General features: G+C 38.0%; 1 protein-coding gene across 1 annotated transcript in view; it reads right to left on the minus strand.

The window, feature by feature from the left end:
- Positions 1-16,205, minus strand: part of LOC145664574 (uncharacterized) — a 158,862-nt gene that overhangs the window by 3,096 nt on the left and 139,561 nt on the right. The gene's annotated exons all lie outside the window — the stretch shown is intronic.

Raw genomic sequence — 16,205 nt, forward strand, 5'->3', positions numbered from 1 at the left:
CTGAAAATATAGGTGGACGTATTTTACAATTACTTGTCGTCTTTTCGACTACAGAATAATACCCGTTCAATACTACATAGACGTAGTGGTATGAAGTATTGGCCTTCCAAAGTTTGGACCCCTCCCAACAAAAATTGGAAATTAACGTTTGAGGTAAACGTTTCATATGGGCTAAGTGCCATCCATTGAGTATCCATTAGTTCATCTTCTACCATATCAGATTTCAAAGAAACTGCAGGTGGCTACGAACAGGTGTAGATTTTTATCTTTATACTGGCTAAGTTTTAGGCTGGCGACAAAAGAGTTGGCGGCGATGAGCCGGTGTTCGCCGAAGAACACCACTAATAGAAACACATGGGGTTTTGTGGGGTTCGCTGGTCAATGAGACTGGGGTCAGAATTTCTGGACTTTTGTCAGGAATAAGATCTCTTTGGGTGGAAAACGTCGGGCGTCTGGACTGCCATAGATTTACAATAGCAGCAAAGAGCACAGAAAATGAGGAAGGGATACTTTTTTTTAAGCGACCATTACAATTGGTAGCAGAGATCTCTATAAACATTAGCTCTCCGATACGTTTCTCACGTTGAAAGGCTGGACAGTCTCCAGATGAAGCAGAATGTTCGCCCTTGCAGTTGACACAAAAAGGGCTTGGTCGCTGTACAGGGTTCCGCGCCATGACTATGACTACCCTGACCACAATTTGCACGAAGAGTAGCACTCGCACTGTATGGCATGCTGGTGTGCATTAAGTGTTGACGTTTGAAATAGAGCAGGGGACTGGGAATATAGGGACGCACCTTAAGTCGATAATAACCAGCCTTCACGTAGTCCGGAAATGTAGGCGATCTAAAAATAATTTTAAAAACTCAGTGACTGAGTAGCAATGAGTTGAGCTGACTTATTACTTTTGATGCGAACTACCTCTACAACAAGCTGGTCAGCCAACTCCGGTTTAATCTTCTCCTCGGTGGCGTTTAAGAGATCCCAATATTTTGTTCAGTAAATTATGGGGTTCCACCGGCACGTACACTGGTCCAATGGTAATCACTTTTAGTAACTTCACTGTTTGTATCTCGTTGACCGTTTCCACCAATAAAGTAAATACTGTATCTTTAACCTGTCCAGCGCTACAGGCAATTACTTTATTAAAAAGGAAAGGGGATAAGCCCTTAATAACAGTCGGACGATTAGCTTCAGCATTGGCAGTATCTTTACCTTTAATTACAAAATATCGGATTACAGGCATCACGATACTTGTCTTTTCCACATTATCGAAAACTTCAGAATCTGACCCATTCTTATTTGGTTTGGACTTCTTACGAGAGGGTGAGCCCGGACCCAATTTTATAGTTTTAGTACCCATGAAATGTTGATGTTAAATAGAGATACATTAATAAACAGAAAATCTGTGTCAACGCCACGACTTCACACCGAGGCGCTTGCGAGAACTTACGCTACTCCCCTGGCTATCCCGTAAGCATCCCCTCACCGCAGGATCAGCCAAAGGGAATGGGTATACAAGAAAAGCATCCCCGTTAACAAAAATGCATGGCCTCGGATTGGAAATAAAGATAGGAACTAAAAGGAACAGTAAAACCAGAAGGATAGACCCCAGCAGCGCAAGAGCAAAAAAGATGCGGACTTTTATCTTTTTGTGTCTTTATTTATTTTACTTTTTGTTTTAATATTTTTTGACGCACACAATAGCAGGCCGGCTCGCACACTGTAGATGGAGGAAGACTTCCACGGACCATCCACTTCGCAAGACTTCCACCAACCACCCACGAGTCCGGTAGCGATGCTATTCGCGGCTGAGAGGGAATGCGAGAACATGCCGTTGAGGAGCGATGCATGGATGAGAAATGAAGCCGCCCTCTCAGCTCCACCCCCACCCCGACGATGATTGTCCGCTACATGGAGGTGGATGACAATATATAATATGGTTAATGAAGTATAGTTCACTTCAAAATTATGATTAATACTTAAGTTGTGCTTAATTATAATATTATCCAAAAACATTAGACATATGTCAATCTATAGAGGAGATCGAGCTGAACAAAATGACATACTTGATGCTAAATTCTCATGAGTAGTTTTCGAGAAAATGGAAAAAAATAATTTCTATGATGTTAGAAATTGTTGCCAATCTATTTCAGTTTTGATAGTTCTTATTCTACCGAAATAAGTTGATTGTTTATTTTGTATCTACATGCAGGGGTAAAGTGGATCTGAAAAGGTAGGGGAACACAGGACTTCACGCCATCCCCCGTGCCTAACTTTGCCCAGTTTATTTTTTAGGAAGTAGGGGGACGTCATAGACATTTTTGTAAGTGGAGGAACGGCGTCACCCTGCGTTTCCCCTCATTTTTATCCCCTGGTCTACATATGGCTACCCACACAAACTTCAACAATGGGACACATACTTCTGGCAAAAAAAATAAACAATTCAAACCGTGAGACACATATATTACTTGTAAATTTACGAAAAAAAGGTAGAGACAAAAACCAAACAAAGTCTCTGGTAACACTGCAGAGCACATCACATGATTGTAAGTGACGAAGGATAAAATGAGTTGTCTCCGTTTTGTGCTGGCTGGGTTTTAGGATGATTTCGTTTGCTGTAGCCACAGAGAGTAAGCAAGCCTGTGTTGTGTAGAAACAGGCTGGAACGATTAAGGAAGCGTGGGATACAAATGCCTGCACAAACATACTTATAGTGTAGATAACATGCTTTGACGCAAAGCGGCTGCCTGCTTGCATGAGAAACTGAACACATTGTAAATCTATTACTCTGTAATGTCGAAATAAAGCTAAAGTATACAAAGCCATATGCAACAAACAGGAAAACGGTATTTACTACCGAACTAACCATAAGGTTGAATCGGTGATACAATCAGGTATAATAATAGGCTCTATCTATTAAAAAAAAAAAAAAAAAAAAACACTTTGTCGGCCTCTTAGGTCACTAATTCCAAGAATAATAAAATTAATCATTTGTTATACTGAATTATAGAGGATGCAGAAACCAAAGTTTCCACCCCTTTCTACATTTAGAAATATAGAATAAAACTTCCAAAAATGTTTTCTTTAGAAAATATGGAATTAATACACTAGCAACTTTTAAAGCAGCTGTATTTTAGCTACTTCTACTTCGATATTTAGCAGCTTTCACCATCATCCAACTTCAGTAGCAATATTCTTCATATAGGTATCATTGGAAATTACCAGAAAAATCAGAGCAAGCTATGTACTAATCCTACCTTAAAAAATTGATACTCTCTATTAGGCGCGGCTGCTGTCTTAGTTTGGATGGTTACGCAACCCCCTATTTGCATACCGCCCCCCCAAAAAAAGGTTACGTATTGCTTCGAAGTAACAAAGTAGTGTTTCAGTAAATAGTACTTTTCCTTTTCAGTGCAATACAATACGTTCTTCAAGCAGTGATAATTTCAAACTAATCCCCGTCCCGAGGATCCCAATTCACGTGGTGATTCTGAAAAGTAGCAGTGTGGAAGTACTGATAACACACATTGGGGATAAATGGAAAATGTAGCGTTGCGGAGTGGGGAAATTCCCAACGGCCACCTCCCTTAAATCATGTGGAAAAAAAAAAGAGTGGATTACGTCTATAGCTGCATAAACGTTGCAGCCGGAGTATATTGCAGGGTATACCTAGAAATATTGCTCATATCATTTCATATTGTAGGTATAGTTGTCCTGTTACACATTGTCCTTCTTTATCTCTATCTGTATAATTAGCTTACATCTAAGATCTTGTCATTTGAGTAAAAGAAGAAAAGAAACGTATTTTCTTCCACTCATCATTTACTTTAGTTCTTGTTTGGAATGCAGGTATTAACAGCGCCACGTTGCCAAGACTTCTTATCATCTTTTCATTCATATTTGGAAACAACCTACTAAAATGTGGAAGCTGTGAGAAACTAATTCTGAGCCAGACTGGAGTTATACGGAAGCATTTTAAAAGAAATTGCTCTGTACGAACTTGGCAACATCGCGTTACAAGCTCCTGTTTGTAGATGCTGAGAAAAAATAGGGTTGAACACAGAAAAAATTAATGGGTTTTGATTTAAAACACAGGCGTTATCTGCAATAAATACTCCTTTCAATCAGCGACGAGGTACAAGAGATGCAAGGACGACTGTAAGTATTTGCAACTTGAAAAACTATACGAGTTACATAGCAGTTCGAGTTTCTCCACTTAACAGCATCTGCCTTGATCCAAACCTTTGCTGCTTCCAAGCAAGTGGAAGACGGGTTGATTTCAACAACTTGGAAGAAAGAAGAGAATTGTTGACAATGGTTTCAACAACTTCGAAGAAAGGAGAGAATTCTTGATAATGGGTCGACAGCTTGGAAGAAAGAAGACAATTGCTGACAATGGTTTCAACAACTTGGAACAAACTTTTCAACAACTTGGAAGAAAGAAGAGAATTATTGAAAAATACAAGCCCACTTCGCAAAACGAAAAATATAGAATTGAATTTCGTGTATGTAGAAATAAATTCGTTCTCACGAGGAAAGTGGGACTATTATGGAAAATCTAAGTTTCATTTTGTAGTTTTGTGAGAGAAACAAAGAAGTATTATCTTCCAGGTTTTCACAACCGCCTCTTATGTCCAAATGGCAAAAGTTGTAAATGATGGAACTATTCCCCCAATCAGAGTACCTTTCATCTTATGCATTTCTGCATTGCCTTTACACTTTTCTTTAACGAATATTTAATGATCATTCCGTTTTCAAAATATGTCATCGTTTAAAACAAACACATGTGCTCTGCAATTGCGAAACAACAATTATCTTGCGAGAGTTCCGCCTCTACCAAGATTGAGGTTTTACGACCATGATCGATCTTTAGATATCACAATTACACATTAAATCAACTGTACCTCGAGACGAAGTTGGACCATGGAGAAACAAGTCTCATTTACCAAGTATATACACGTTTCTATGAGATGTTAGCATCATTATAGAAAACATGTTATAAATTTAATATCATCAGGTACTGTGTCTATATAGTTAGGGCACACGTTTCCGGCGCAGGAGACCCGGGCTTGATAGCCTCTGGGAGCTTGTGTGGTTCGAATTCCAAGTAGGTCCATGCCTCACATAACATCATTGTTGAAAGAGACGCCAAACTCTAATTCAAAGACCCTCCCCACTGGTCTAGTGACTAACGCATACGGTCTTGGTACACAGTTCCGGGTTTGGTTCCCGGCAGTAAAACTTAAAACGCATCCCGGTGGTTCCTTAACTGAAGACAGAGGCAGTCCGTAGGAAGAAAAAGTTTGGTCCCCCATGAAAGTCTATAATTTCTAATTCATTTTTGGGATTACATAAGAGATAAGAATTAAAAAGTGGCTGTATACTATCAATGCATTTATAATGGAATATCATTATTATTGATATGAAAAACTTACAGGTTGAAATGATATATTTATAAAATTAAATGAAATATTGCAGTTTAACATCCCACGGATATGTCCTTCGGGCTAAGGGAGACGATGATTAAAGCAAGTAAATGATGGAAGAACTGGTGGAATGAAAGGTGGGAGGAAACGGGACTACCCTGAGAAAATCCACGGACAGGATGTTGCCCACCACAAACTTACTTGGCCGTGGATCGAACCATGGATCCCATGCACCAGAGATAAACGCTCTACCACTGAGCCACCGTGCCCCTGATATATTCATGCTATATGACATTACCTAATCCAGCAATTTACTTTCGCCCCAGGCCCCGCAAATCAGACGAAACGGTCTTCACTGCAAAATTGTGCAGATCCATGTCTCATGTAACTGCTGAAAAAGGACGCTCAACCCCGACAAACAATCCAACGTAACTAACTAATCGATTCTAAATATACCACTGCTAATCTATATTTTCTTATATGAAAAAGGAAAAAAAAATAAAAGAGAATATTCCTATAGCTACTTGTTCTCAGAGTCACATTTCCCCGTCAGAGTTCGTTGATAGTCTATGCGCCATAGAGGCGCCACCGAGGGCATTAGTATTTCATCATCAGTTGCTAATAGACTAAGACGGTACGTCGAGGGGAAGTGGAGTGTTTGGTTGCTATATCTGGAATGAAGACAACGAAAGAATGGGGAGCTGAGAAGATAATAATGGGAAGACAAGACAGTTGGATTTCGGAAGCTGGAAAAGAATGTCTCGCTTTCGTATCGGGTGGGGCGAGACGGGAAAAATACAGTAGTTTTGCACACGAACATATAAGCGTCTCAAGTTCAAGGTTGCCAGATCCCACGCAAAACTTTCAACGCTTGAAAGAAAAACTGTACAGTAAACAATCATTAATTTTAATTTAGGACTAAAAAAATCAAGTGTTTTGTATTTTCGAACGGCTATACCAGTAAAGAAAATCTTATACGAGTGAAAAACAAATTGACAGATTCAAAATCTTTTCGCCTGTGCATGTAAGATCTTTGTAATAAAAAAAAAAAAAAACTAATGTATGATAAGGTTATCAGACTTCTCCGTTTCCTAGGGACAACCTCCGGATTTATTATAGTTGTTTAAATGTATTATTTTAGTAATATAAAGGCATACTAAAGGCGTTTCAGGATTCACTGAAAAAAAATGGCAACTCTAATGCAAGAACATCAGAACACACCTTCCCAATAACGTGTAATATAACATAGTCTTGTTTTATTTATTACTTGCAAATGTACCCACGTGTTACTATGGGGAAAAGGCTATTATGCGATCTTTCTGCATCTTATATAAATATATAGAATTCGTTTGAAATAAATTTTTCAGTTTTACGTCCCACAGTTACGCCAGCTAGGCTAAAGAAGACGGTGATGATGGGAAATGACTGAAACGGTGGATTGAAGAAAGTGGGAGGAAACAGGAGTACTCTGACAATACCCACGCACACGGTGTTTGTCCACTAAAAAGTCCACTTGGCGCGAGTTGGCATCGAGTTGAGTTGAATTTCAGTTTAGTGTCCCTTTCAGCAGCGAGGTCATATGAGATTACTAATTAACGTGGAATCCGAACCACATGAGCTCCCTCCGGGAATCGAACCCGGATCTCCCGCGCCAAAGGCGCGTCCGCTAACCACTTAGCCACGGAGGAGCTCCAAGCTGGGATCGAATCAGGCAACCAATGTACCAGAGGTGAATAGTGATGCGCACGAGGTGAGTCGAGACAGGATTTTCCTAACAAAATTCGAGTCGAGACACGGCTCTTCCAACAGAGAAATACACGGTCGTATCCAGAAGTAGTAGGACTGATTTTTTTTTTTTAATTATTGAACATTTTGGTACATCGACTTAATACTCTTCAAAATAGGCTCCTTGGGCATTCACACACTTCTGGTAGCGAGCCTTCCAGGTCGCGAAGGCCTTCTGGAAGTTGTCCTCCGGGATGCCGTTCAGCACCCTCGTCGTCGCCGCTTGGACCGCTTCCACCGAGTCGAAACGATGCCCCTTGAGCTGCTTCTTGATACAGGGGAACAGGAAGAAATCCGGCGGTGCCACATCAGGGCTGTAGGGGGTGAGGCAACGTGGAAACACCGAATTTGGTCAGGAGATCCCTCACAATCCACCCGCCGTGGCACGGCGCGTTGTCATGGTGGAGCTTCCATTTCCCCACCAGCTGGTCGCACGCGTGTGATCCGATTTCGCAGTAGTGTGAGCACTTTCAAGTAAAATCTTGCATTTACACTCTGTCCAGGAGGTACAAACTCCTTATGGACAATGCCACGACGGTCAAAAAATGCAATCAACATCGATTTCACTTTCGATTTCGACATTCTGGCCTTCTTTTTACGGAGTGATTGTGCAGCTCATTGTATCCTCCTTGTAGGCCTGCGTAAGCATGTCCTTGGTTTCGGTCGCTGATTTTCCCAGTTTGACGCAAAACTTGATGGCGTAGCGCTGCTCCAAATTTCGCTCCATCGCAACTGACGACGAGGCGTCACAACAGGAGGTACTAACACAGTGGTCCACACTCAACTAACGCACGCAGGCGACTGCCGCCGGTCGACACGTGTTCCCAAGGCTCCCCTCCATAACATCCGGCCTTGCAGCCCCCTACTTGTCCCCCATACATTTTTCGAGTCGAGACATCACTTTTACGGCACATTTTCGAGACGAGACAGCCACAAATCTTGTCTCGTACGCATCCCTAGAGGTGAACGCTCTACCACTGAGTCACCAGGTCCCAGCATTCGTTTGAGTTGGGAGACTCGTATAAACATGTTAGTGTACCAAACCTACTTTTCCCAGCTTGCGCCAAGTAAGCTTCGTAGTGAACAAACACTGTGTGCGTGGGTTTTTTGGAGTTCTCCTGTTTCCTCTCACTTTCTTCATTCCACCATTTAATCCATTTCTCATAATCACTGTCCCCTTTAGCCTAGACGGCACAGCCGTGCGACATAAAACTTAAAAAAAAAAAATGAAATCTTTAAGTTTTACGTCCCACGGTTATGCCGATTAGGCTAAAGGAGACGGTGATTATGAGAGATGAGTGAAATGACGGAATGAAGAAAGTGGGAGGAAACGGGGGAACCCCGAGAAAACCCACGAGCACGGTAAAACTTAAAAGATTTAATTTCACTTCACAACCACTTTTTAAATATTTCTTTGATTCTAGGTGAAACATGAAAAAACGCTGAAACATATGTTTAATAATTTTAAATAAGAAGTCCAAATACCAAATTTCATGTTTCTAATCTTAAAGGATTTCGAGATATGGCCGTCTTTCTTATACCAATTGCAACCCTCACCCGATTTTCTTCTCACATCTTTTCTTCCTTTCTAGGTCAAATATCAAACAAACATATAGAAACGATGAAACACGTGTTTAATTATTTTAAATAAAAGTCTAAGTACGCAATTTCATGAACTTTAACCGTAAGAAATTCGGAGATATGGACAAACTATCTCATTATAATGTTTGCAACCTCGATTTACCTCTTTCCACGTCGAATTTTCCAAAAATCCTTTCTTAGTGGTACCTTACGTCATAAATGATATGTATTGGCCAAATTTCAAGTTTCTAGTTTAATCCATTTGGTCTAGGCATTGATCAGTGTCACGACTTCTTTCATATATAGAGAAAGGCTCAATCCCTTTCCCCTGTGACTACCTTCATCCCCCTAGAAAATTCCACTTGGTTGTTTAAAGATTTTTTTTTTAAAGGCGGTCAATAATATAAGGTGAACTCAGGTTAACCTCCCAAAAACTACGGCTCATTTATCTTAATGTTCTGACTACGGGCCTGAATCACTTTATATCTTACTGCTTTGTCAATTGCACAAATTGACCTATCATCACTTTATATGAGATCAGATGAAAGAGACCCCCCTTTCCCAAATTCTCCTGGCGTATCCCTGTCCCAAAAGTAAGAAAACTCGGTTTTAAACTTAATAGTTCTAAATTCCAACACACGTCTTTCCCTAACCCACATGGTACAGCTTTGACTAACACACGTTTTTCTTATTTTTTTTTAAAAAAATCGTCTGATCTTTTTTCCTCTCTATACAATAAGAATACAATTAATCACTCCTTTTGTCACCTAGCCTTTTCCTTCGCAAAAAAAATAATAATAATAAAAATAAAAATAAAAAAATAAAATAAAATAAAATAAAATAAAATAAAATAAAATATTGATGTTGTAGGGTTTTCACAATTTATATGCAATTTTCGATTGATTTCCTTGAACGGGGAAGAATTTTAAAAATAGTGACAATTAGTGACATACGCAAAGGGGATTGTTTCCGGATTTTAAGCTCTCTCCCCTCAACAAGATATTATGAAAAACTTTTTAAAATACTATATTAATATAGGCTATGTATAAAAAATGGTGGGTGTCTTGAAACAACACAAGTTTGGAAGGTTGAACTCACCCCCTCGCCGTAGATGAAATTCTGTGTACACTACCGGTGACAATCATTTGAAATTACGCTCAAAGTTCTGAGTTAACCCCTACGTGTTCGGTAATCCCGCTTCACTGGGAAGAATTGGTTTCATATAATTTCTTTTCTTTTTCTTTTTTTAATAGCAGCAGGAAATTCGAACTCTTTATACAAGTTTAGAAAGCTCTTATTTTGTCGAGGACTAGAATTTTAATGATCTCGTCTTCACGATATAAAGTCTGGCAATCCTGTTGGAGACATGAGGAAGTCGCCTTGTAATACAATATTTCTTCTTGTTTTATCCTTAAAAAAAAAAAAAAAAAAAAAAAGTTGCCATCTTCTCTTCTTTCGTATGGAAGGTGAAGTGACAATGTGGGCGATGAATGAGACAAGCATCCGGTTTCCAACTCAACTAAAATGGCGTCCCCTTCGACATTCCTTCGTTTACTTCTTTCGCCACATAAACACAAGGAAAAAGGGGAAGAAAAAAACAGAATAAATTTCACCACCTCTTGGAAACATTATTACTTTCTGTATAACAGGGTTGCTACGCAATTTTTTTTTTATGAAAAAATAAATGAATAGTCGAACTAAGTTTCCTATCTCCTTTTCATTTTTAAAGTAAATAACTAAAGAATAACACATAATATCACAGTTTTGAAACGCAATGCGCTAAATACTCACCAAGGGAAATAAACTATTATGGTAAGTTTAAATGAGCATTAGTTACCAATAGAAGACAGCAAGTTTCCACCTAGGCCTGTATATTTACCATGTATTTTCGTAGGGAGCCACAATATTCGTAACAATTCAGTGAAAATCAAGAGACGGATTTCGAAACTTTACCCACAAAACAAATTGAATCAATAACCAGAGAATAAGTCGTTCAGTTTCTTCATTAGGGCGTTTCTCCGAAGAGTAAAAAACTCCAGAATAAAGAAAGAAAACAAAATAATTGCAAATTACACACGACTTATTCATTCAACTCGTCTTTCGATAAAGTTTGATTATTCATTTCTTGAATTTGATTGAAATATTGTGAATATTGTCGATCCTTACAAAATACTTTGGAAAGGTAGGCGAAACGTGCTGTCCTCTATTGGCAAAAGTCGATCCTCTACGTTCACCATAAAATAAACTGATATATAGTTTTAAAGGGAAAAACAAAGTCTGCCTACGAGACGAGTTCATGCTGTCTACACTGAGAAAACTCTGTTCTCCGGACAGCGGTATATTGTACAAATATATACGGAATCCTCTTGCTTACTACAGAAATCAGTACGGAGGATACGTTATCCGTATGCTACATAGGCACTGCCCTCAGGTGTTACATCATGCCGTTGCAGGATGCCTGGTACCTAACAATCTTCCTTATATTACATACATATACACGGAGAAAAATGCATAATCCAGTCGGCATGTAAATGCTGTTTTTTTTACCAGGTTACGTGCGCCACCACATTAAGTAATGTTGTTTCATCAGTAGTACGATCTACACCACCATCCAGCGAAAATTTTGGATTGTGGGACCACCATTTCAAATCTAGAATTAACGCCATACCCATTCCAACGGTGGTAACTTAGGTATATAATGTTGTTATTACCTTCCTACGAGTGTCCCCTTTTGGTTCTTTCTAAATCTGTGACTCCCTACCTTATGAGAGTAATAGTTTTTAACACGAAACCAATCATATGAATAAAATTATCTAATCACAGCGAATCTAGTTCGGCGCCGAACTCCAGACTTGACATAGTGTTCTCACCTGCTGTACTTTTACACATGAAATTACATTACTTAAGGAGCGCACCCGCGTAAATACGATGTATCCACACGGAAATCCTAGACCTTTTTTTTCTCAGTGTATGATGTTACCTTCGTCAGCTATATGTTATATACGTCCATTTGTATGTGAGATCCTGACCGCCTATATTGTTTCATAAGGAAAGTATGTACAGATGGAACACATACAGAAAGTATTATAAAACACGCTTTTCAGTTATACGTTTGCTGTACGATAAGTCCAAATACTACTGGATTTACACATGCAAGATACGATTTTACGTAAGCAATCTCAGTTTAGTTTCAAAAAGATGTCTTAAATATGATGTCTCAACCAAGAAAGTGTATTTGCTTCTATTGGAAGTACTCGGTCTAGTTTTGTACCTGGTGACTAAAATTTCCTCGCTTTGTATTCCTCGTTTCCCCCTTTTGAAGAGCGTAGCAGAGAGAGACCCATCGTTCCCTTTTGAACACGTTTGTTGACTCATTTTTACACATTTGTTGACTGCCGAACCAACAAATTAGCGCGAGTTGACTTTTCAGGTTAAATCAACATCAAATCCGACCCAATTTTCAAATTTCAATAACAAAGCGGTAACACAGACCTGTGTTAACCGGTTCATACAGAAATATCCTAAAACAGCACTAATGCAACGTTGTTAATTTGAAATATCGGTAGAATCATCAAAACAAGCATCGAACTTTCGATTGCAGATATGTAGTACAATGCAGGAAGCCATTATAAGATTCGAAAACTGAATGACTGCAACACATCAGGAATGACAGAATAATCTTCTTAATAACATGATGTTTTATTAGATCTACGAGTTGTGTACGACACGGGCAGTTTTCGACTGAAAATCAATTAAATCAAGTTAAGTCAGGCAATGAACGGAGTTAGGCAAGACATACGTGGATATGAAGGATCATCCCAATGTAGTATTAATAAATAATGTTCCTTTTTCATAACTGAATTATTTTAGCAAGATAGAGATATGCTGAATATAATATCCCTTTGACATTTTGTAGAAAATATTGTTTGTTTTCGCCCGGCATCTGCTTCTTTCTTTCTTTCTTTCTTTTTTTTTTTTTAAATACGTAATATACAGAATTTATTGGAGCTTGACTAAACTTGCCACGTAGATAAATCTTTAGTGTCTTAGTACATATGTGATTTTTTTTCTTGCAAACCTTTGGTTTCCGGTTGAGATTTGGACTTAATCAAATTTCTGCAAAATAGTTTCCTATGGGATTGCTAATCAGAACACCGGATAATCCTGTTTAATTTTTTGCTAAAATTAATAGATGGAGTTTTTTCGCAAGCATAAACTCACTACTTTATAATAATAATAATAATAATAATAATAATAATAATAATAATAATAATAATAATAATAATAATAATAATAATAATAATAGCAGCAGCATACACAGAATTTCATTAAGAGTGAGGTTCAAGCAAGCAAACTCACATTGCTTCAAGATACGCACCATTTTAATATTAATATGGTAAATGTTTATTTTACCATATCTTGTTCAAAGGAAAATGCCCTTTGCGTTCGTCACTGATTATTATTTAGCATGTTGAAAATTTACCCTTTTTCTTTTCAATTTATTTGTTGCTTGTAACTTTGAATCTGGACATTTTTCCTTTCAGGTATGATGACTTTATTGCAAATCCAATATTAATAAACTAAGTTATGTAAGCATGAACACAGAAGGAAAAACTAGTTTCTTTCACAAAAGGCGCCTTAAAGACTCGCTTCTTCAAAGCGTTGAACTCAGTTCTTGCCCTTTTACATTGCGTTACTAGTCACAAGTTGAATATATTAGAACATTTCAACAATTACTAATGCAGACGATGCATCAAAATACTGTGCAATTTCTTTTCTTTTCCTTCAAAATAAGTTATTTTTTCTTTTGTATTTTTTATTGCAATAACCATTCTGTTGTAATTTAAAAATAGCCATACACAAAATGAACAAATATAAGAAAACGTGTATTTTATTCCGTGTATTCTTTCAATTAATTTCGAGCATGAATAATTCAAATTCAGATAACTTACGAATGGCGCCAATATGGCTGTCGGTGATTTTCGAAATATATTTGTTCAACAAGAAACTTGGCGCCGAAAGTTTTCTGACTTCAGTTTCCTTGGAGCTTGTATTTTAGTGAACTCACGTATGTTGTGGGACCAGCAGACGTAGTAAGCCTTGACTCAAGGCAAACTTAAAATAATTTTTAAATTAAATTTGATTTGATTTTGAGTTTAGCTCATGAGATAAATGGAAGATAAAAATTCATGTAATATTGTGGACACATGAAACGTTAATTCAAGGTACTACTGCAGCAGTATTTGAGTACACGTAAGTCTATACTTACAAAAATTAATAAATAAATAAATAAAAACCATTCCACAGTACTATATTTATAATGATACTAGCAGCGTTCACCCCGCTTCGCTGGGGTCACCCCGGAACGCAATAAACCTTGTTAATTAGATAATTTTTACTTTTTCGCTTTCAAGTGATATGATAAAAACCATAGTAGATTGCAGTAAATGTTAACATTATATCGCCTGTCATTTATGTTAACCCGCCGAGTGACACGGTCATGCGGGTTGCATATAAATACGTTTATTTTTACCTATGATGAACTAACAAAGGATTTGTACGTTATGGACACTTGAATGGTCAATTATCTCAAGACACTGGTAATTGAAAATTAAAGTGATATGATAAAAACCATCTAGGGTCCAAATCCTAATAACCCCCCAAAAATGAAAGAAATTGGTTCAGCCGTATTAGCGTGATGAGGGAACAAAGGATTTGTGCGTTCTCTTTTATATATAAGATGTATTATACGCTAAACATATTCACTGACAAAATAAAGTAGTACATTCATACGACGTGTGAATACTTTTTGCAAGCATGTTCAAAAAAATCTTGAACGTCCACTTCAACAGTAAAAATTGTATATTTTAACTAATGTCTAGTAAATTTTAGACACTATTCACCAAACAATTAAAAGAAGCATTGAATATATTCATGCCTTTCTTTGCTCTAATTCCTCTTACCAATGAAGCTCTAGGAACCTTTCTTTTTCTTTTTTTTTTTTAAAAAAAGAAAATATTATTATTATTATCAATGTACTTTTGCATTACTGTACAGAATCATGGATTCAGGATCTTTTATAAACTAAAATAATTCAACTGACTTTTCTCTTGAAATAAGGAAAGAATTACAAGAAGAAAGTCTCTTTTTAATTGTTAGTTATACAGTGGTTATTCTACTTCAGCTTTACTCGCTAAGTAACCCTTATTAGTTACGTTAACGTAGGCGAACCCACTGAGAACATTATGTCAGAGAGGTCGTATATCTTTTCGTTTGACTGAGCCAAGGTCTACCAAACGTTGGTTTGTTTGTTGGTACTAACTTTCGTACTTAGAAAGACGTTATTGACGCTAACAGCGATTTATATCGAAAAAAGCCAGCGACGACCTTTCTGCAGGATTGTACATGTATGAATATATCTGGGGCAGGACATCACTTTTCGTTGAAAAGATATAATGAAATTAGAGAATATTCAATTTAAGAGAGAGAAAAGTGGAGGCAGAATGGTAAATTTGGCAGGGGCAGAATTGTAAATTCCAGAGAAGGTTGACCATCTCTGCCTACATCTCTTTTTTGACAACAAGATATTCAAGATTTCCAACACTCAAGAGTTTTCCAAGCAGACCTACCACAGAAAACAGGTCCTTTGACCGTGTGACTGCGTCAGACACCAACCAAGCAGTTGAAAGAAAAATGGATGATCATCAAGCAGTTCCCATGTTGAGAAATGTCTTCATATCCGGATGAAAAACAAAAAGATATAAAATGAGCGTAGTGAAAACCTAGGAAAGCAGATGCCTGTGAGTCCGCAAAGAAACACTTGGCACCAAACACCCTCTGTCATTTGTCACTTTGAGCCCTCTTCAACACCCAGCCATCTGACGGACATTGTTGCAAGTGTTTCTTCGTGGGCAAAAGCGTGAATGGATTAATTCCAGCAATGCATGTGAATAAATACAGATAAACAAAAGCTATGTAAATACCCTCACACTACCTAAGTGATGACACACTACCAACTCAACGTACGGAGTAAAACATTTCTCATAATCTCGTCGCAAGAACAAGAAAACTCTCCGTGGGTGGTTTCGGCAATGTCCGAACACTCGTATCCCATTACTAGTGACATTGTAAGTAAATGTGTATCCACCAACGTTGCCATAGTTTTGGGTCTCTGTTATACTCTGATTTATGACTTACACATGTGGGTTTAAGAGGTCACTTTCTCTCTTTCTTTTTCCCCCTTGCCGTGGATTTGGGATTCCATTTTGCTCTTTTCTCCCCCTCGCAAACGAAAGGTACATGCTCTATTTTGTGTTAATGCTAGTTAAAAAAAAAAAAAGAAATAAAAGATTTTTAAGTACACGGCCACATCGCATATAATGCAAGAAAATTAATTAGGACGACCTATGC

The sequence above is a fragment of the Thermobia domestica genome, chromosome 11 (assembly GCF_964235325.1).
Source record: "Thermobia domestica chromosome 11, izTheDome1.hap1.1, whole genome shotgun sequence".
Classification (NCBI taxonomy): Eukaryota; Metazoa; Arthropoda; class Insecta; order Zygentoma; family Lepismatidae; genus Thermobia; species Thermobia domestica.